The sequence below is a fragment of the Rhagoletis pomonella genome, unplaced genomic scaffold (assembly GCF_013731165.1).
Source record: "Rhagoletis pomonella isolate Grant_MI unplaced genomic scaffold, Rhpom_1.0 Rhpom_scaffold_00001, whole genome shotgun sequence".
NCBI classification, from domain to species: Eukaryota; Metazoa; Arthropoda; class Insecta; order Diptera; family Tephritidae; genus Rhagoletis; species Rhagoletis pomonella.
This window is the reverse complement of record NW_023458555.1, coordinates 112,369,040-112,391,148: the sequence shown is the minus strand read 5'-3', so window position 1 is coordinate 112,391,148 and position 22,109 is coordinate 112,369,040.

Genomic DNA, 22,109 nt, shown 5'->3' with positions numbered 1-22,109 from the left:
AAATTCGGAGTTGGATTTGTGGTCGAAGAGAGACTCCGTCGCCGAGTACTGCCGTTCATCCCGGTGGACGAGCGTCTAGCCACAATTCGCATCAACGCGAGATTCTTCAACATCTCGCTCATCTGCGCCCATGCCCCGACGGAAGAGAAGGATGAGGCATCCAAGGATCTCTTCTATGAGCGCTTGGAGCGCACGTACGAGCGCTGCCCCCGTCATATCAAAATCGTGCTTGGTGACTTCAATGCCAGGGTGGGCAAGGAAGGGATCATTGGAACCACCGTCTGAAAATTCAGCCTCCACGACGAAACGTCCGACAACGGATTGAGGCTGATCGACTTCGCCGGGGTCGGAAACATGGTATTATGAAGTACTAGGTTCAAGCATAAAAAGATCCATCAAGCTACGTGGCTGTCTCCGGATCGGAAAACGAGAAACCAAATCGATCATGTTGTGATAGACGGAAGGCACCCTTCCAGTGTTTTAGACGTACGCACACTCCGAGGCCCAAACATCGACTCAGACCACTAAGCATTCTAAGCATAGGTTACAAGGTTTTATCGAGTGTTTTGTGTGAAAGACTGAAGCCCACCGTCAATGAACTGATTGGGCCTTATCTGTATGGCTTTAGACCTGGCAAATCCACCATAGACCAGGTATTCACAATACGCCAAATCTTGGAAAAGACCCGCGAGAAAAGGATCGACACTCACCACCTATTTGTCGACTTTAAAGCAGCTTTTGACAGCACTAAAAGGAGTTGCCTATACGCCGCTATGTCTGAATTTGGCATCCCCTCAAAACTCATACGGCTGTGTCAATGACGTTGAGCAATACCACCAGCTCCGTCAGAATTGGGAAAGGCCTCTCCGAGCCGTTCGCCACAAAACGGGGTTTCAGACAGTGCGACTCCATTTCATGTGACTTCTTTAATCTTATGTTGGAGAAGATAGTAAGAGCTGCAGAACTGAACCGCTCAGGAACAATTTACTACAAGAGCGTGCAATTGCTGGCTTATGCTGATGACATCGATATCATCGGTATCAAAAAACGCGAAGTCTGTTCTGCCTTTTCCAAGTTGGATAGGGAAGCGAAGCGAATGGGTCTGGTAAAAAACGAGGACAAGACGAAGTATCTCCTGTCATCAAACAAACAGTCAGCACATTCGCGCCTTGGCACCCACGTCACTGTTGACAGTTACAATTTCGAGAAAGTAGAGACTTTCGTTTACTTGGGAACCAGCATTAACACCGATAATGATGCCAGCATTGAAATCCAACGCAGAATCACTCTTGCCAACAAGTGCTTCATTGGACTGAGTAGGCAATTCAGGAGTAAAGTCCTCTCTCGACGTACGAAAACCACGCTCTATAAGTCACTCATCATGCCCGTGCTGGTATATGACGCAGAAGCATGGACAATGACAACATCCGATGAGGCGGCTCTTGGAGTGTTTGAGAGAAAGATTTTGCGGAAGATTTACGGTCCTTTACAACGGAACCCGCTGGTGGTAGCAGAGGAAGAGGAAGGCCCCCACTGCGATGGAAAGATCAGGTGGAGAAGGACTTGGCTTCACTTTTCGTTTTCAATTGGCGTCAGTTGGTACAGAGGAGAAACGACTGGCGTGCTTTGCTGAACTCGGCCAAATTCGCTTAGGCGGTTACAGCGCCAAAAAAGAAGAAGTTTCCCCACGCCAAGATGGTTATACCGTTCCCAAACGCATCCGTAAAGTAGCCGAAGCTCATCCCGAAACGCATCACTAGATCGAATTCAGTGCATCGCCGTTTGGATGCTTGCTTCGCACTTCATATGCATAAACGGCCTTTATACCATAGCATGTAATGATACGATTCGGAATTTGGCCACATTTTTCATCTCTAAATTTGGTTGCTCATATTAGTAGCTTATACTCTATATTTTAGGTTAGGCATAGTATATTTTAAGAATTATGTATAAACTAGGCTTAATAAGCTGTAAGAAATAAATATAATAAAATAAAACAACAACAGATCTGCAGCGTTTGAAAACTACGAAAGAAGCTTCCCACAGCTAGAAACGAGAAAAACAACAACAATGACGAAGTGGTAAATAGGAACATAACAACAATCAAATACATCCAAGCACAATGATTCAATAATAGAAGGGTTTTGTAATAAAACAGTATTCTCGCTCCCACACATAAAATCGGCTCCTTTACTTGTGCAGAATGTTGCTTACTCTACAGTTTCTAGTTATATACTTCATACTAAATATTCGATGTCATCGCCGTCGTTTGCGTTATTTTCTGGAATAAGTGTATAATAGCGACCGTTTAGCTATAAAATATCTAGAAATGCCGATTGATAGATTTACGCTGATTTCTGCGATACCAAATTTTTTGGCGCAGGTAAAAAATAAAGAAGGTATAATAGATTTATTTGCTTTGTTTATTTATATTTTTTAACTCTAAATTGTTGAAACCCAAAAGTAGATCATGATAATATATGTATACCGAATTAAAGATAATAACTTGTACTTTCTAACTAATATAAATTTCTTTACCGTTAATGGTGCTTTTTTTCAAAAAAGGTTATTTCATGAAAAAATAACATTTGTTCGTTTTTAGTGGTTTTTTGTTTAAAAATATAAAAATCATATAAACTATGTAGATCAACTTTATTATCATTAGTTTTTATTCCGTTATTTAAGTAGTTCATAATTTATAAATATTTAAAAAATCCAAAAATTTAACATTAACCTTCTAGAACGTCATCATTTTTTAGTTGCGTCAAAAATTTTGGCATGGTTGAAATAAGCGTGAAAAGTTCTATTGATCTGCATTTTTCGTTTTTGCATAGCTGAACAGTCAGTATTCTAGATTTGTTCCAGGAAATGCCGAATAACTTAAATTAAAAATTTATTTTTTTACGTATTGTTTAGTATTTCCATTAAAACACCAAATATATCGCAAATTTGCATAGAATTAATAATACACATTTTACTTCTGATTGTATACTTTTCGTACTTTTTGTAGTACCTTTCTACTACCGTTTTCGCAAAAGGCGATCACATTCTTCCCCTTTCTCCTACTCCCATAATACAAATCTAGATAAAGGAGTGTCAAAATTTAGCTGTCACAAATTACGTAACCTTGTATTATTGAATCATGGCCAAGCACCATGGTGAAATAATAATAAGGTGTTGTCACTTAGGGGTGGTTGTTGTAATTTTTTCGCAATTTCGGCATACCAGCGTTACAGTAATGCCTACTCTTTCCTTTCTGGGCAAAATAGAACAAAAAATGGAGCAGACAACAATTTTGCGGAAAAAGTATGCGCTCAGATTTTCCAATAAATTTGAAACGAAATGTCAGAGGAAAAGAGAATCAAAGAAATTTCTATTTTTCTCTAACTTTTCGTTTAAAATTTATTGGAAAATCTGAGCGATAATTTGCAATAATTGTGATTTTGTAAGTAATTTTTGCTAAAATATATACATATATATGTGCATATTCACCAAATTTAATTGTTTATATATTTCCTCATATAGGTTGAGCTATTAATCCAAAAAATCACCGATTTATTCAAGAGAATTCCAGGTAAGTTTCGCAAACTAAATGCATTCACTAAATTAATGTATTTTTCTCACAAAAGCTTTTCAGAACAGTGCTTTTTAAGTTTTAGAGCTGGTTAGAGTTGGTTACTGGAGCAGTGTCTCATCAGCGGCGCTACCAAAAGCGGTGTTATAAGCAAGTTTCAGGTAGGAAATTGTTAAATCCAACACACAACACATCCAACACATTTCTATTTTCAGACCCTAACCAATCTTTATGTTTGTGTTTCTTCCAACAGATGTTTGGAGCAGTGTCTCGCCAAGCTACGCTACCAGCAACGTTTTTATAAACAAGTTCCAGGTAGGAAATTATTAAATCCAACACATTTATATTATCAGACTTTAACCAGTCTTTATGTTTGTGTTTTTTCCAACAGATTATTGGAGCAGTGCACACCAGCAGCATCATCACCTTCTACAACTAGGGATTTTCAATTGCGTTTCAGTTAAGAAGTTAGCAATTGCCAATGAATCGAATTGGTAATTTATTTATTTTTATTTGTTTTTGGCTTACACACATGCTTACACCATTGTGTAATGATGTAATTATTAATACACTATGGCGCGCACTAATCACGGATTCGGTACTTATCTTCAAGCGTTTCTGCTCGGATGACTATGATGAGGGACTTTGGTCTGGCCACTAAGGGCCGGTTTCTCCATCTCTGGTTAACACTAACTCCCCGGTTAAACATTGTTATCGACGTTCTAACTCCATGCATATAACAGGGAGTCGATAAGGTCGGTAACGATGTTTACCGGGGGATAAGTGTTAACCGGAGATAGAGAAACCGGCCCTTAAACGTATAATTATTTAATAATATAACAGCTAGAATTTAGATTTCTAATTTTTAAATGGTAATAATATGTTTTAATGGATAGTACGTCATTTTTATTAGAAGTTAAAAATTATTAAATAAAGAGAACTGTTTAATTTTGTTTGTTTTAATATGAATAAATGAAGGGGGGAAAGTAGTTCTTATTTTTTAAATTTTAATCAACCTCTTATGTGTGTGGTACGTCTGTATGGCCTTTTAAGTTTTATTCTATATAGATAAATGTGAATGTCTGTTTGTTTATTACCTTATAACTTTTCAACCACTAAACGGAATCGCACGAAACTTTGCACACTTATTTGTTTTTACCCCGGGAAGGTTATAGGTATGGTTTTGTTTGCAAATATGGTGTCAATTTTGCGAGGGGGCGTGGCACCTCCCATAGGCCTGCAAATTTTTAATCAGCTATAACTTCGGAACCATAAGTCACATGAACTTGAAATTTGGTATGCAGACAAACCTATGGTATATGCTTATAGTAAGGTATATATAAATGACTTTGTAGGAGGGGGCGTGGTATATCTCATAGTCGTAGAATTTTTAATCAACCATAACTTCGGAACCATAAGTCACATAAAATTTAAATTTGGTATGCAAACATACCAATGATAGGTGCTTATCAGTTTCCAGTTCGCTTAGCTTTTGCAATGACAATAAACCAGAATGCCTTAAAGTAAGACTCGAAACTTTATCGAAAATAAAATGTATGATAATTATATTGGAAAATGCATTTATGTTAATGGATTCTTTGAGGTAATAAAAAAATGCTGTGAAATCATATTAGAGTTATTTTTCGTAAGAAGTTAGAAAGTATTTCTTCTATTATATTATTTATTGGAGATATTTTAACCTAAATATAGCATTTTCAGTTTTACTGAAACCATTTTCAAATTAAGCTAAACCTTTTTCAAATTAAATGAAACCTTTTTCATGTTAAGCGAAACCTTTTTCAAATTAAATGAAAACTTTTTCAGATTCAGTGAAACTTTATTCAAATTAAATGAGACCTTTTTCAGATTCAATGAAACTTTATTCAAATTAAATGAAACTTTATTCAAATGAAATGAAACTTATTTTTTGGATTACTTTGAATTAGCTGTTACGTGTTGCTCTCCCTTACGGTCAAGGCATGTTGAATACAGTGTTGCCGTTTCGGTACAATTGGACCAAAATTGGTAGTTTCATTTCTTAAAATAAGGCTTTGGTAGGTTGGTTGGTTTGTTGTGATTTTCGAGGGTTTTGGTAACTAGGCAAATCATATAATTTATTCATTTTATAAAACTTCAAATATCTCTGTTTTCGGGAGAACATGTAAAGGATGATGTGAAAAGGAAAAGAGAAATGGGACAAATCAAAATTATTCTTGAACCGAAGTTGAATGTTGCCGTGATTAGACTGTGCTCTAATCCATAGAGTTTGTTTAAGTTAGAAGAAAATAATTAGACAATTGTTATGCAAATGCCAAATTTTACATTTCGCCTAAGCGAGTGAGTGAGAAGGGAGAGTATTTGTACTGTCTGTAGAGTGACAACTCTCAAGCAATGCCAAGTGTGCATAACAGAGCCTTTAGAGTTAGCCAGACGTGGTGCAAACGGCTCTTAATAGGTTAAGTTGATTTCCTGTTCCTTAATTTCAAAATGTTTAATGCTTAATTTGAATAAAGTTTCATTTAATTTGAAAAAAGTTTCATTTGGTTTGAATAAAGTTTCATTGAATCTGAAAAAAGTTTCATTTAATTTGATTAAAGTTTCATTGAATCCGAAAAGGGTTTCATTTAATTTGAAAGAGGTTTCGCTTCATCTGAAAAAGGTTTCAATTCATTTGAAAAAGGTTTCGCTTAACCTGAAAAAGGTTTTATTTAATTTGAAAAAAGTTTCATTTAAACTGAAAATGCTATAAATACACCTGCAGTGCCAAGAAATTATTATTGCATTTCATTCCATAGCACCCAAGCAATACAGCTGTCCTACTATATTAGGCTATATTAAAATTAGAGCGGAGAGCATAACATCTTTACATAAAGTATTTTTTATATTTGTATAAAACATGGGTTCACCCCACCCGCGGGTAAAAGCTAGTATATATTAATTTTGAGGTAGAAAAATAAAACTGAATAATTATTATAAACATAATTTTTGAAGGAAATGGTAATAATAATTTATTTTGAGTGAAAACATGTTTTATGATATGATCTAAATTATTTTACTTATAATGAATACGGTCCCGGTTTAAACTTAATCCGTCCAGTTTTAAACTTAATTATTTATTCATAATGTAGACAATGAACAGAATATCCTGCGCCTTGTGCCATTCCCTGGAAGAGGAAATGTTTTCGAAGATAATACCAACTGGCTTCCCCTGGGAGACATTCCTCATTGTGACTACATCTCGGAATATCTCGTTGAATCTGACGCCTCCATCGTCTCTGCAGATGATTTTAGCATAGAGAGCGACATAGACCAGTTCCATGATGACGTGGTCGAGTATATAGCTGGCTATATTATCCGCAAGCTCCATTTAACTGGTGTGGAGTCCACGGACAATACGTTCAATTGGGTTGATGAATTGTCGAAAGGCGGTTTAATAAAGCCTAGTTCTGCGTTGTTGAAGGAGTTATTGTTCTTAGAAACCATTTTTATAAAATTTAATGGGAAGGAAGTTTATTGCGGTCCAAATTATATGCAAGAAATGCTTAACGCCTCAAAAACTGAATGAACTGTAGAATGCATTTTCGTATTAAAGGTTTGAATAAATCTTTAAAGTGATATAAATACACCATTTTTAATGTTTGTATGCGTATTCATTGAATTTAAACAGTTAAACAAAAGTATTTCTTATAGGGAAATCCACTGATAGCGAGAACTTTTAATATTTGTATATATTCGAAATCAGTATTGAAAATTGTATCCAAAAAGTAGTAAAAATAATCCAAATTTTTCCCCCCTTTTTCTACTACACTCAGAAAAATGTTTAGTTATAATTACCAAGATTTGGTTATAGTGATCAAGTGGCATAGTTGGATATGGCGAAATAAATATCTAGTTCACGAAAGTCTGCAATTTACTTGAGACTTCTAGTTGGGACAAATGTATATTGGTTAACAATTATAAAACGACTATCTTGAGTGGACAATATTGTTAGTTGAATAAAATCATTGTTGAGCAAATATAAACAATGCTTTGGTTGATACAAGTTTTCGATTAATTTTGTGAACTTGCTGTAGACGTGAAAAGTTTCAGTTTGACACAAATAAAAATTTACTCGATGGTTTTTGTGTTTACTTTCTTCTTTTATTTGCATATATTAAGCATAAAAAATACATACATATTTACATAAATAGTTACTAGTGTAAATAATGTATATGTATATGGTGGTAAGAATTTCCTAAAAAGAAACGATGAGACAGGAACAGTCGTCCGAAAACCTAGGTCAATATCTGCTGGAAGTGCTGGGTTAAGTACACTGCTTTGCTTTTTTCTTTGGCTAAATAGATACTTTTAAATTATAATTCACATGAACTATATATTCACTGAGAAACCCCGGTTGGCATCAAACTTTATATTTTTAAATAACTATGCGCAACAATTCGAGGCGATGGCAAAACTGAAACTGAGACAAACAAGTCTGGGCATGTCGTAGCACACACTTTTCTTTCTCTACCTAGCGCAGTGATCGACATCCTATAGCTTACTGAGCCCTCTGTGACCACACGCGTGTTTCACCCATATACGAACAGCGGTAGCGGAGCAATGATTTCCACGCACACAGTCTCATTCATTGATTCGTTTTTATGCAATGGTCGGCATACTAGCGCACTCAAACGATTCAATAAGTGGGACTGTGTGCATTGCTCAGCTGCCGCTCTTCGTATGTGAAACACACATGAGCTTAGGGTTTCCAGATTTTTTATGCGCGAAATCAGTACATTAGACTTTTTCATGCTAAAAAATCAGTACTTTTCAGTACATTTTTATTCAAGCAAAATTATGAATGTAAGTAGCAGAAAATAATTTATAACGCCTGAGTTCTTGTTTTTAACAATATTTTGGTATATAAATAAAATATAGTTAATTTTAACATGATTGTACACATCATTATTCACAGGAGCCAATAAATTATTTTATATTTGTGACTTTTTGAATAGCAATAAAACTGTACGGCAAAATCAACTTTTTTTTCTGTGTATTGGACCAAACCAATTTTTTTTATTGATTGATTGATTGAGTCATAGGTAAAAAAGTAGTTTCTCCGTTTTTCGAAGTTAGCCTCAGCAATCGAGATATGGGCCTTCGAAGTTCGAAATTGGAATTTTTATGCTCTCACCCCCTAGGATTGTTCCCCTATTTTTTTTTTTTTGAAATAAAAAAATATTTAGAGGTCGCTCAAAGCGCTCAAAGTTTTCCATGTATTTTTATATGGGGAAAAAACAACTTTTCGTAGAAATGGTATAGAATTCTTAAAAATCAATATTTTTCTATGAGAGCTCAATTTGTCTGCAGCAGATTCCCAATAATAATACCAAAATTTTTATTTAACCATTTTTTCATCGAAACTTTAATTTATAGGTCCAATGGGGGGACCAATAAAAAAATCGTTAGTATTAAAAAATGGTTAAATAAACAATTGGGTCTTATTACTGAAAGTCTCCTGAAGAGAACCAGTGTTTTCCGATCGAAAAATATTCGTTTTCAAGAATTCTATACCATTTCTACGAAAAGTTGTTTTTTTCTCATATAAAAACACATGGAAAACTTTGAGCGCTTTGAGCGACCTCTAAATATTTTTTGATTTCAAAATAAAAAATAGGGGTATACTTTTTTTCCATATAGAACAATCCTAGGGGGTGAGAGCATTACAATTCCGAGTTTACTGTTTTTGGACCACCCTAGTGTACACATCATCGTTGACAGGCGCCAATAAATTATTTTATATTTATGATATTTTTGAATAGCAATAATGAGATCATTCCCATTTTCAGTGTTTAAATAGTCAACGAATTCTATACATTTCATTTTAAAATTACTTTTAATTTCAAGTTCACTTTAAAAAATTTTAATTAGAAGCCGGTTCCTCTCTTTGCGCTAGGAAACAAACTTTATTCTTAAGATCCTCTCATACTGTAAAAAAGTACCACTTTTTAAGGAGTTCATCTATATTTCATCATGGCTTAAATAATTTTTCAACCACGCAAAAACTGTGTGTCGGAGACATGAGCGCAGATCTCACCGATCATTAATTACTTGTATTATTAATGCAATGGTTCTTAAACCATGTATATGAAAAATTTGAAATGTAAATCCAATGTAACTTTCGAAATTTGAACCTACTCATTGTAACTTATTCTATTGTAACCTAATGGTTTTTGCTTATTATATACGGCGGGGGTCTAAGGCGGGTTTGCAGGAGTAGCATGGCTTTTCGCTTTCGAACCGCTGAAGAGACCGTCTCGTTTATTTTGGAAACGTTTTTCACGCCAATGGCACCCTCGTACTCGCTAAGTAGTTTTAAATTTACCTTGAATTAATAATTGAATTGATAATAAAACCTTGTAAAATTATTGCATTCCACAAAGGAAACACCTTGCGTATTCTACATTAACTTTGCACACCATTACTTCAGGCTAAGCATGAACATGGTCCTATCGATCCGCAAAAGGATTGGCAACCCGAATAAAAGTGTTTGCATGCACTGAACACACCACTCGCTAACTTACTTCAGACTACTCGCTCAAATCAGTTGAGTTTAAAACGTTGAATAAGCAAGGCGGTCAGCGGTCGCGTTCGGACGTTATTTATGTACAAGCGGTTGAAAGAGTGAAAAAAAGAACTATTAACACAAAGAATAAAACAAAACTAACTAAAATCGAAAAAGTGCTTACAGTGCATTACAGTGTACAGTACATTAGTAAAAAAAAAAAAACAAAAAAAAAATTGTTTAGTGCTAGCAGCGATACCTGCACCACGCCCCCATTTCAAGCGCTAGCAGTGATACCTGCGCCCCCAAATTTAAAGCGCTAGCAGCGATACCTGCGCCTCAACCCCACACTAAAAAAAAATTATAATAAATAACTGTGAGCTACAAAATACTGAACAAATAAAAACTACCAACTACATATAACGTCGTCCGAAACGCAAAACAAAAAAAAAAAACAAAAAAAAAACTATACAAACTAAAAACTCTTAAACAAAATCTAAAAATAACGGCGAGAGCAGCATACCTGCGCCACACAAAAAACCACATCCCCGCTATACCCAGACAAGAAAAGGAAGTTAAAGGTGCATCCACCCTAGTGCCTAAATACGCAAGCAGCAAGGTCCAGTAGGGAGCTTAATCACAACAATCACAGGAAATTAGCGGAGGAGGGTACAGGCGACAAAAAGGAAAAAGCATACAGGTGGTACAAAATCAGGAATGTCAAAGTAAGTCTGACCAACATTTAATAATACTTATACATATAGCACATTAGCGGATTTTTCATGCCATTATCAAACTGTTTAAATTATTCGGTTACCAACGGTACAGGATTTACCGTTTTTTCTCTAATATACATGGAAACCACTATTTGTCACCCACAGTTTGATAAAATCCGCTAAAGTGTACTCTCACATACATACGTATATAAAACAAACTTACATTTTACATATGTGCATAAGTACTTCCCGCTCAATATCTCCCTTCTCACTGGGTAAACATATCTCGAAACGCCTTTGAGTCTCAATTTCCTGTTGGGGCAGCGTAAAAAATTCACGCTATTGCACATTTGTAATACGCGTATATGTATGTACACATATTCTACTCTCGCCTAGCTCCCTTTTGCAAAATCGTGAGTTCAAACGTATTTATATACATATGTTCATAAAACCGCTAACCCAAAAAAGTACATGCGAAGAGTTATATGTACATACGCACATGTAAACATACATACACCTGTTGCATCTTTGGTCAGAACCTTTTCCCGCCTCTTTATCGCCAGCAATTATTTTACTCATACACAGAGTTGCCAGATGTGAGGATTTCGCCCCATTTTGGGGTTTCTGAAACCATTTTGGGGATCGATTTTTTCGTTTGGGGATGTGGGGATTTGATGGGGATTTTTGTTTGGTCTAAAATATTCATATTGAAATTAAAATACATATATTTTACTGCCTGCCCTTAAAAATTTCTCAAACAAAGATTTCAAAGTATTATTCGTGGAAAATGCCTGTTTCAATGGCTTTCGCTGAACACACAATTTTCTCTCACTTCATTACACCAAATTGTAAAAGCATCGCTGTGATTGGCATTTACCGAATGGACTGCATATATTTCTGATTTCCTTAGTGTAAAAGGAATTTTACGAAGTGGCAAGCACACAAAAAAAAATTGACGAACTTTCTGGCCATCTCCACAGGATAAAATTTATTACTGCCCAGCTGTCATTTTGGTCGCTAGATATAAGTTATATCAGTGGCAATATTTGTGTGGGCTTTTTATATCTTGATATAAGCATTTGTAAGATAGCTTCGAAAACGTATTTTTGCCGGATTTAATAGCTTAAAAAATTTTAAAAATAGGCTAGTTTACATCCAAATACATAATTACAAATATTTTAACAGGAAGCAGCTAAATGTTTGCTTTTATATTAAAATAATAATGATGATGTAGCCACGAAGTGTTCGTGCAAATGAAAATGTAGCTATCAAACTATCAAGTTGCCGGCAATAGATGGCAAGATATAAGCTCTGATATATATTGCTCTCGAAGAGCAAGTAGCGGTCTCCATTGGCAAATTATATTCTGACATATGTATCAAGATATAAACTTTATCCTGTGGAGATGGGCAGTTACAGACAGCAATGGGAATAGGAACCTTGGGCCGAAGGTATGTTGTTAAATAGTCTCAAAAAACCATAAAAAATAAGAAACCGCTATACGTAAATAACCAAAAGGTCTCATATATATGTACACATATACAACTGTGAAAATTTGTAATATAAAAGTATTTAAAACTGTAATTAAAACGAAGTAACAGAAATGAGAATACATATTTTTTTATTTCTTACTTAAGGGGATTTAAATAGGGATTTAGAAGAAAAATTGGGATTTTTTGGGGATAGCTGCGGCTCGATATGGGGATGCGCTATATAAAAATTCTGGCAACACTGCACATACATTTGTATAGACAAATCCCATTTCCATTAGTACATATATGCAACTTGTGCTCATCGCAATACTTTAAAACAAAGCAATCCACCTTTGGCGTTAAACTCAACAAAAATAAATTCAGAAAATCTCAATTCTATAAATCAGAGCCACCCTATTAATCAAACGTCCATTTATACGCATATACATCCATACATATGCTAACAGAAGGTACACCTTGCCCTCAAAAAGCGTGCAACTCATCTCTAAGGAAGACCCAAAAGAACACACATACATACATATATATATATTAGGCCGGGTCGATTTGTGGGGAGGCAAAAAAATCGCCCATTGCTCTGTGAAAATCATATTCTAGGGATCAAAATAAGAAACTTTGCCGAAGGAACCATACCTCTAAAACGAATTCTGATGTCCCCCAATTTGGGTCGAACTTTTGGGTAGGGGCAAATTGTGAAAAATCCCACTTTGACCCATTTAGAGTGCTCCAATCGAGTCCAAATGTATGACCGACCCCCACTAACTTTGGAGGCCCGACCCACCGATGCCAGTGGCACACCCCCTGGAACCCCCCTGGGGGTTCACCATACAAACATTTCAAAAAATCGCCGGTTTTGCACTTTACATGAAAAAATCAGCGAAATGCTTATGTTTTTTCTTTTTGGAGTTTATTTTTCTCTTTAGAAATTTATTTAGTCAGAACATATGTAAATGAAAAAATTAATTAATTAACTTAGTAATAGAAAAGAAATTAAAAAAAAATTATTAGAAATTAGCGTTTTTACAACCCTTTTAAAACCAAGGCATCACTGTGATGCATTTGCATGTCGTAAACATAGTTGTGTGGGTTTTTTATTCAACCGTTTTAAAAAATGAAGGTATCACTGTGACACAATTGCAAATCGGAAAATTGCTTGTGTGCGTTTTTTAAGACACAGCTGCATGTCGTAAACTTACTTGTGTAGTTTTTTTATAGCACCTACTTAAGAAATGAAGGTTGTTTTTACAACCCTTTTTGTGGGTATTTTAAGGCACCTTCTTAAGAAATGCGCTTTTTTGCAACCAATTTAACAATTAAGGTATCACTGGAATGCACCGCAACCCTTTTAAACAATGAAGGTATCACTGTGACACAATTGCAGATCGTAAAATTGCTTGTGTTGTTTTTTTTAAGCCACCACAAGACACAGCAGGTAGAATTGAAATTACCATTTCATTCTTATTACCTCGTCTCGTAGACCATATATAACGCAACAGTTTTTGTGAATGCATTAAGTCGTTGTGAAGAACTCAAAGTGTGAAGTGCTAATTTCAGATATAAAAATATTTAAAAAATAATAATAAGTGAAGTGACCATTCCAAATCAAAAAGTTTACAATGAATCCACCATCCTCTACACCGCAAGATGAAGCAACTACATCAACAACTATCGAAAACCCAATGAGTCATATACCCAAGCATGATGTTACTGTTTTTGGTGTGTCTACTGATTTAACTGATCTTAATTTACCAACCCATCTGGATATCTTGAGATATTATTTTTACTTAAGCGAACGTGCTAAAACAGACAAAAAAAGTTTTCCCATAAATCATTCACTATTCAAGTACAAGATAAGTTGATTGGAATTTGGGAAAAACTTGGTATGGAAATAATGCTGAAAAAAAGTGTATTTAATAAATTGAATAAATTGCTTGACAAGGATCAAGAGCAAATCAAGAGAAGAAACAACACCCAACAATTTACAGAGTATGTAAAATCTCTGGAAACAATTTTGTACATTGGAACATGTAAATGCGATTTGAAGGCAGCTCCATGTGCATGCGGCTGGGTTCCCGAACGCCTCAAAGAGTTCATGCACGATCAACATAATCAGAGAAGACTAACAATGGATGCATTTGTGATGGAAACTGAAGAGCAAGGAGCAACATCTATGTCATCAATGCCAACATTCCAAGATCCCGATGATTCAACATACGCACCGCCACCGGTTCAAGAAGATATGGATAGAAGCACAAGTTCACAATACACAGAGAGATATGATTGTTTTAACTTTGCCTTGGTATGTGACAGATTTGGTGTGCCTGACAGAGTAGCATCAGCATTGGGAACCGCTCTTTTGCCAGATTTTAAAATTAAAGATAAGCATGGGAAACCTCTCATCATGGATAAATCGAAAGTTCGCAGAGAAAAAGAGAAATGCAGACAAGAAGTGCTTCGCAAACGGTTAGATGATACCAATTTGTTAGCGTTTTCATTCGATGGCAGAAAAGATGATACTTTAACGATAGATAAAATTGATGAGAAGTATCATACTAGGATGGTAAAAGAACCTCATCTTGTTATTTTGAGAGAACCCAATTCTGAATTGATTGGTTACGTAAGACTGGAACATGAAACCGCTGAATACAAAACAACCAAATTAAATGGTTTTTTCAACGATAAAAATATATCACTGGATGCATTAATTGGAATATGTACTGACGGTGAGCCAACAAACACTGGCCCACACGGTGGAATTATACGACGATTCGAATTGCTGTTAAAAAGACCATTGCATTGGTTCGTTTGCCTTCTACACTTCAACGAACTTCCGTTTCGGCATTTGTTTGAAGCTTTGGATAAATCAACCAGCACTGGACCAAGATCGGCAACCGGAAAACTGAGCCGTCAAATCGAAACTTGTGAAACTCTTCGGGTAAGTTATTGCTATCACTCATTTATTATAATTGTCAACCATTTTTAATTATTTTATTATTATATATTTTCAGGTGGTGGACGGCTTCCAGAAAATTGAGTTGCAAAATATGCCCCCTGCTCCAGAAAAAATTGAATTTTCCACCGATTCGAAGTACTTATACGACATGGCCCATGCAATTTCTAGCGGCGTGGTTCCGGTGGATCTGGCTAACATCAAACCAGGGAAAATTGTACATTCTCGGTGGCTCACCAAGGCCGCTAGATTATTGCGATTATATGTGACAACGGAAAATCCAGATGCAAATTTAAGAATTCTGGTTGAATTTATAATTAAATGTTATGTGCCAATGTACTTCAATATCAAGTATTACAGCTCTGTCGTGTACGGCAGTGCATTATTTTTCAAGTTCATTGGTTGGTCACGATTTCTAGAACCTCGTTTACGCAAAATTGTCAATCAAGTAATTAAAGATAATTCATATTATGCGCATTCGGAAAATATCATGTTATCAATGTTGTTTGATGATAGCAAAGAAAAGCGCGACTGTGCCATCAAGAAAATTCTACGCCATCGAACCGATGTTGACGAGCCAATGGAACTTAGAGTTTATAAAAAACCAGATATAAACTTTAATTGCACAAGTTATACGGAAATGACCAATTTGAATGATATAAATATCGTATTTGAACCACCATTCACGCGAAGCATTCCGTACGATACATTGAAAGAATATTTAAATCAAGATGATCCACCGTTAAATGATCCAAAAATTCCATCACACATACAAGGAACGGAACGACATGTTCAATTGCTAGCTGGCGTTTTCAAACGGGTTATACCGGAAAATGTAGAGGCTGTTATGGCGACGACATTAGAGAGCCGTGCGAAATTGCCCAGACTTGAAAGTAAAAAAGACTTCAAACAATAATTTTTTTTAGTTTCTTTTTATAACTCACTTAAATTAATTTTTTCATTTACATATGTTCTGACTAAATAAATTTCTTAAGAGAAAAAATAGATATTATTATAAATAAATAATAAATATTATTATAAATAAATAAATAAAAATAAAGAAAAAACATAGCCATTTAGCTGATTTTTTCATGTAAAGGCCAAAAATGGTGATTTCTTGAAATGATTGTATTGGGAGTTCCAGGGGGTGTGCCACTGGCATGGGTGGATCGGCCGTCCGAAGTTAGTGGGGGTCGGTCATACATTTGGACTCGATTGGAGCACTCTAAATGGGTCAAAGTGGGATTTTTCAAAATTTGCCCCTACCCAAAAGTTCGACCCAAATTGGGGGACATCAGAATTCGTTTTAGAGGTATGGTTCCTTCGGCAAAGTTTCTTATTTTTATCCCTAGAATACGATTTTCACAGAGCAATGAGCGATTTTTAAATCGACCCGCCCTAATATATATATCGCTAGCTGTTGTCAGACGCGCTGAGGCAGGAGTGTGAAAAAACAAAAAGTCCACCAAACATAATTATATACCAAGAATGATAGAATACAAGATTGCGCCGATTGCAGCAGAATTCGTGAGAGTAATTTTAGCGTGACGTCATCGTAGAGTTGACAACTGAGAGCGACTAGTGATGTGCTGAATTGTCCCCAATACTCGGTACCCAATACTTAAAAAAGATTTCGGTATCCGATACCGATTATTTACACTAAACCCTCGCCATTATATGCATTTCAGGTTTAGAAAAAACTTTCATTACTAATTTATATGATATCGGCTAAAACACGTGAACTTATCGCCACAGAAAAATATTATTTTATCAGTTTTAACCTTAGTCGATCCAAGGTTCAAGAATAATACTTTGACGGATGAAGAAGCCTTTCAGGGGAGAGATTCTGTAGCCAGTTAGCGACAAGTTTCGGATCGATATCGCACTTGTTGACTTAGAAATATTTGATATCAAACGTCGACAAAAACGATACCGATTCGAAAATTGTCGTTAACTAGTTACAGAATCTGTCCCAGGCCTACAAAAATGATATCGTCCGATTCAGTTGGAACAAAAATGCTTCAAACAAGTAAGGGTTTCTCTGTATTATGGCATCGAACCGACATATATACATCTTTCATTTGAATCAGTAAAAAATCTCTATTGGCTCTTACATTCGGGTTTTGTTAGGCGTTTTTTCCTTATATTTGGCCTATGTGCGCTTTTATTCGAAACCTAAATGTTTCGGTACCGAGTATCGAGAGTATTGGGTACTTAAAAGTATTGACTCAGCACATCACTACTGCTGTCTTCTCTACTATGACGTCACCAAAACAGCTGATTCTGTCAAAATCACTGAGAGCCGAGTAGCGGTATCGTCATCGGCGCCACCTCTGTATTCTCTCCACCGTGATTATATACAGTAGTGCATATATACTCAATAAACAGTACGGCTACATATATATACATATGTATATAAAAATCTTTCCCTCTTGACTCATTTGTACATTTCATATATGCATAAATAAGACGCAAATTTAGGCTAACGATTTTGTGTTAAACCCAATCAGCGTCGCACTTAAAATTTCGATTTTTTCGTACCAGCCTAACAATATCAATCTCACTATCTTGCATGTATGTATGTATACAGCAGTGCCCGCCAAAAAGAGAAAAGTCTTAAAATGAGAATGTATTAGTTAGGTCGGTGTTATGCAGAAATTTTGTTTGGCAAACTGCGTGCAATTGTTGTTGCAACAAACTCGGAGAGAGCGAGTTTGGCGACTCTCACAGCAAACTAATTTTGTTTGGTCAAATTGCAGCAAATTCGGTGTTGTCATATACAAAAATTTTAAATTTTGCGCGTTATGTACATCTGAAATTCTCATTTCGTGTTGGCAATAGCCATGAAAACAATAATGAACGTGCAACCCTGTGCCAAACTCGACATAACCACCTCCGACCAAACTAAGCAGCCGCCATTTAATTTGGCAAACAAAAGTTTGTCTGCATAACACCGACCTTATGAAACAAAAAATGAGAATGTGTTGGTGGTAATGCATGTAAAAAAATTTCTGTGTTTTATTAATTATTATAAAAACTTTGGTATGTTTTTTTCATTGTGCGCTATTTTTTAGATCTAAACAACATAGAAACGTATAATGAAAGTTAACGGCCCTAAGAAAGGAAAAAGTTGGTGAAATTGTATATGTCTTGTACAAAATTATTATTATTATTTTATAATTTAGGTGTGGATTTCTGAGCAAAAAAGATAACGTGCTTCGAGTACTCTGAATATTAAAAGAAAATTTCGTTGATTTCATGTAGAAATAAAATTAAAATTTTCTATATCTAATATATATTTATTTTAAAATTAGGTAAAACTTGACATTTAAGAACAATTTAAAATAACGATTAAACCACAAGATAAATAAAAAAACATATTGTATGTTTTAATTGAGGACTAGTCTGGTATTTAAAAAAAAACATAATTCACAAAGTTATTTTAATATGAAGAAAAAGCACGACTTGGTACCATATACATACCTATTTCTAGGGGTGTATGTACGAAAAATTGTGTTATAAAGTTTTTGAATGAATATTCATTCACTCTGCTCAGTGTACCTACTTTCTTCAACAATAATGCGTCATCAACCTGCTTCGCCTATTATTTGCATGCAACTAAATAAAATTTGTTGCTCTTCTACTCTTTCTGTTGACGTTCGGATAGTGTACGTGTAAGAAGCCGATTGTGTACATGTGAAATGCCGAATATAGTTCGTTTCCCAGGAAAGTGTTTGGCGGGCACTGGTATACAACGACATAAGTAAATATTTAAATCAAATATATGTATACTGGTTGGTACAGCTGGTATCACTAGCCGCTGGTCGCCGTGTATATACGTTCGTACACACGTAAATATAAAAAATACTCTTGGCTAACGGCTGAACAAAGTGTACATGTACGTATGTACATACACATATTCACAGTCGCACATAATTAGCGCTGAGCGACCGGGGGTGAAAAACAAATCCACTTTGCTTCGCTCTCAAAGCAAAATATTTATTAACGTTGGAATACATACATACATGCATACATAAGGTTACTGTACTCAGACGGCACAGTAGGACAAGCGCTCAAATACCTCGCATAAAAATACAGTGGGTCAAAACTCAGCAACTATTAAAATTTGAGTATAAATTACTGATTAAAAACTCAATACAATTTAAAATCCCTAATACTACAACGCAATTACTGACGAAAAACAAGATAAACCCACAGGTCTACAGGCCCCACAGGGCATAAGAACACGGTCGAAATCCCAAGCCGAGGAAGAGGAACTGATCCACATTCACAAAAAGTTCCTCTTTGAAGTCTCAAAACTTGAAAAATTCTGCACAAGGTGGTGGAATGTCCGCGAAAGTGACCAAACGGAAACAGGTCTGAAGACGTATCGGGGAGAACTGGATAAACTCGTGGACATAGTGAACCATGCAAACGAAGCAGCGCAATTAAGTGGAATAGATGAAAAAACAAGCAGAGCGTGCGAAGCGAAGTATGACACCTGCATCGACTCGTCCATGAGCACCAGATTGCGGATAAATGAACTTATCAGCAATCTTTCAACAGAATCAGCCACTGGAAACAACCCACCGGATCCAGAATCGCGGATGTCGACCGCTCCCCAGAATTACCTCAAGGTGCCTGCCTGCGACACAGAAATCTTCTATGGAAGCTACGAAGATTGGCCATCGTTCCGGGACTTATTTACAGCGATATACATAGCACACACAAAATTGTCTCAAGCTCAGAAACTCTACCACCTTAGGCAAAAAACTCGCGGGAAGGCAGCCCTTATTATAAAAAATTATGCGTTAAACGACCAAAATTTTTAATTGGCGTGGGACGCATTAAAATCGCGTTACGAGAATCGCAGGATTCTCGTTGATAGCCAAATTAAAACCCTATTTAGCATCCAACCCCTAAATTCGGAAAATGGTGAAAAGATCCAAGAGATCCAAAGTATTATTAACAATTGCCTCTCAGTATTGAATGCAAACGGCGTTGCCACAGAAGGTTGGGACCCGATGTTAATATATCTCGGTTCCTCGAAGCTCCCAGACGAAACACTCACGTTATGGGAGCAATCTCTAGACTCTAGAAAAGAACTGCCTCTTTTTTCAGAAATGGACAAATTTTTGACAACCCGGTATGAAGTGGAAGAGCGGCTTGGTACGTATAGGCCGAATAAACCTAACCAGAAGCCCATTCTGAATCACACTCCCAGGTCGTCAACTCCCGCTAATCACTCCTTCAGCTACAAAAACAAAACCCGTGCATTCCATACGCAGCAAAAGAGGCAGGTATCTTGTAAGCTCTGTAACTCAAACCACTCGATGATGAGCTGTGTAAAATTTAGGGAACTCTCCGTCCAAGATCGTAACAAGGTTATTAAGGACAACAAATATTGTAGGAACTGTCTGGCATTCTCGCATACGGAAGGTGAACGCGGAAGCAACTTCACATGTGTGTATTGCCAAAAACGCCACCATTCACTCCTACGTTATGAGTTTAAGCCCCAATCATCAAAATCCGGTGCTCGGCAAAGGATAAGCCAGGCACAGGCGTCGCCTCAAGCGAATTGCGACCCTGACAACCACTCAACCTCCAAGCAAACTCCAAAGAACACAGGCCAAAATGACAAGGTATTTTCACATTTTGCTAGTAGTAGGGAGAAAACTTTGCTCCCCACCGCAATTGTACCCGTTTTACATCAAGGTGAAACGTTTCCAGTTCGATCGTTAATAGATCAAGGGTTCCAAAAAACCTTTGTATCGTCCCGCATCCAAAGGCTGCTGGGTCTACCAACAAACAACACAAAATATGAGATTTTGGGTATGGGTGGACGGGTAGTCCAAAACGCTAACAAAACCTGCACAATGACAATTTGTTCAGCGGACTTGCAGTTTCAAATCGCAACTCAAGCGATAATTCTCCCAAAGCTTACCCAATTCTTGCCCTCATTCAAGGTGACCTATACAGACCTGAAAGAGTACTCCTCGCTCAATTTGGCAGATCCAAATTGTTTTGCACCGGCCCGCATAGATCATCCAAGGACTACAAAGTAATGTCGCTGGAAGCCTAATAGCTCAAAATACAATCTTTGGGTGGATATTAAATGGACCAGTTGTCGAACAAATCGCTACGTTCTCTACTCAGGTATCAGAATCTCCAGATGAATCCCTCAACGAACTCTTAAAAAGGTTTTGGGAACAGGAAGAAGTCATTCAAGCCCCCACTTTGACAGAGGAGAATAAATACTGCGAAGAACTATAAAAGAGAACCACCACCCGTAGAGAAGATGGACGTTACGAAGTCAAGCTCCCATCTAAGGAGGATTTCCCGCAAAAAATAGCTTTAGGTCATACTCGGTTGGCAGCACAACAACAGTATGTCAGCATGGAGCGTACCCTGGAGAAGAAACCAGAATTAAGAACCCAGTACTCAAACGTCTTGGAAGAGTATGTGACTATGGATCACATGACACGAACTTCACCCCTAGAAATTATTAAAAATGGAAAATACTTCTCATTCTATTTGCCCCACCATGCTGTCTTAAAACCCGACAGCAACTCGACAAATGTGCGAGTCGTCTTCAACGCCTCTAAAAAAATCCCACTCTGGGAATTCACTAAACGATGTACTCCACACAGGTCCCACTCTACAGAACGATTTAATGGTAATAATCCTCCAATGGCGACTCTATAAGTTCGTTTTTAATGGCGACATTAAAAAGATGTACCGCCAAATCCTCGTCTCTGAGGAAGACCAAGACTTTCAACGGGTCCTCTTTCGCAGATCTCCACAGTCGCCACTCGAAGACTTTAAATTAAAAACG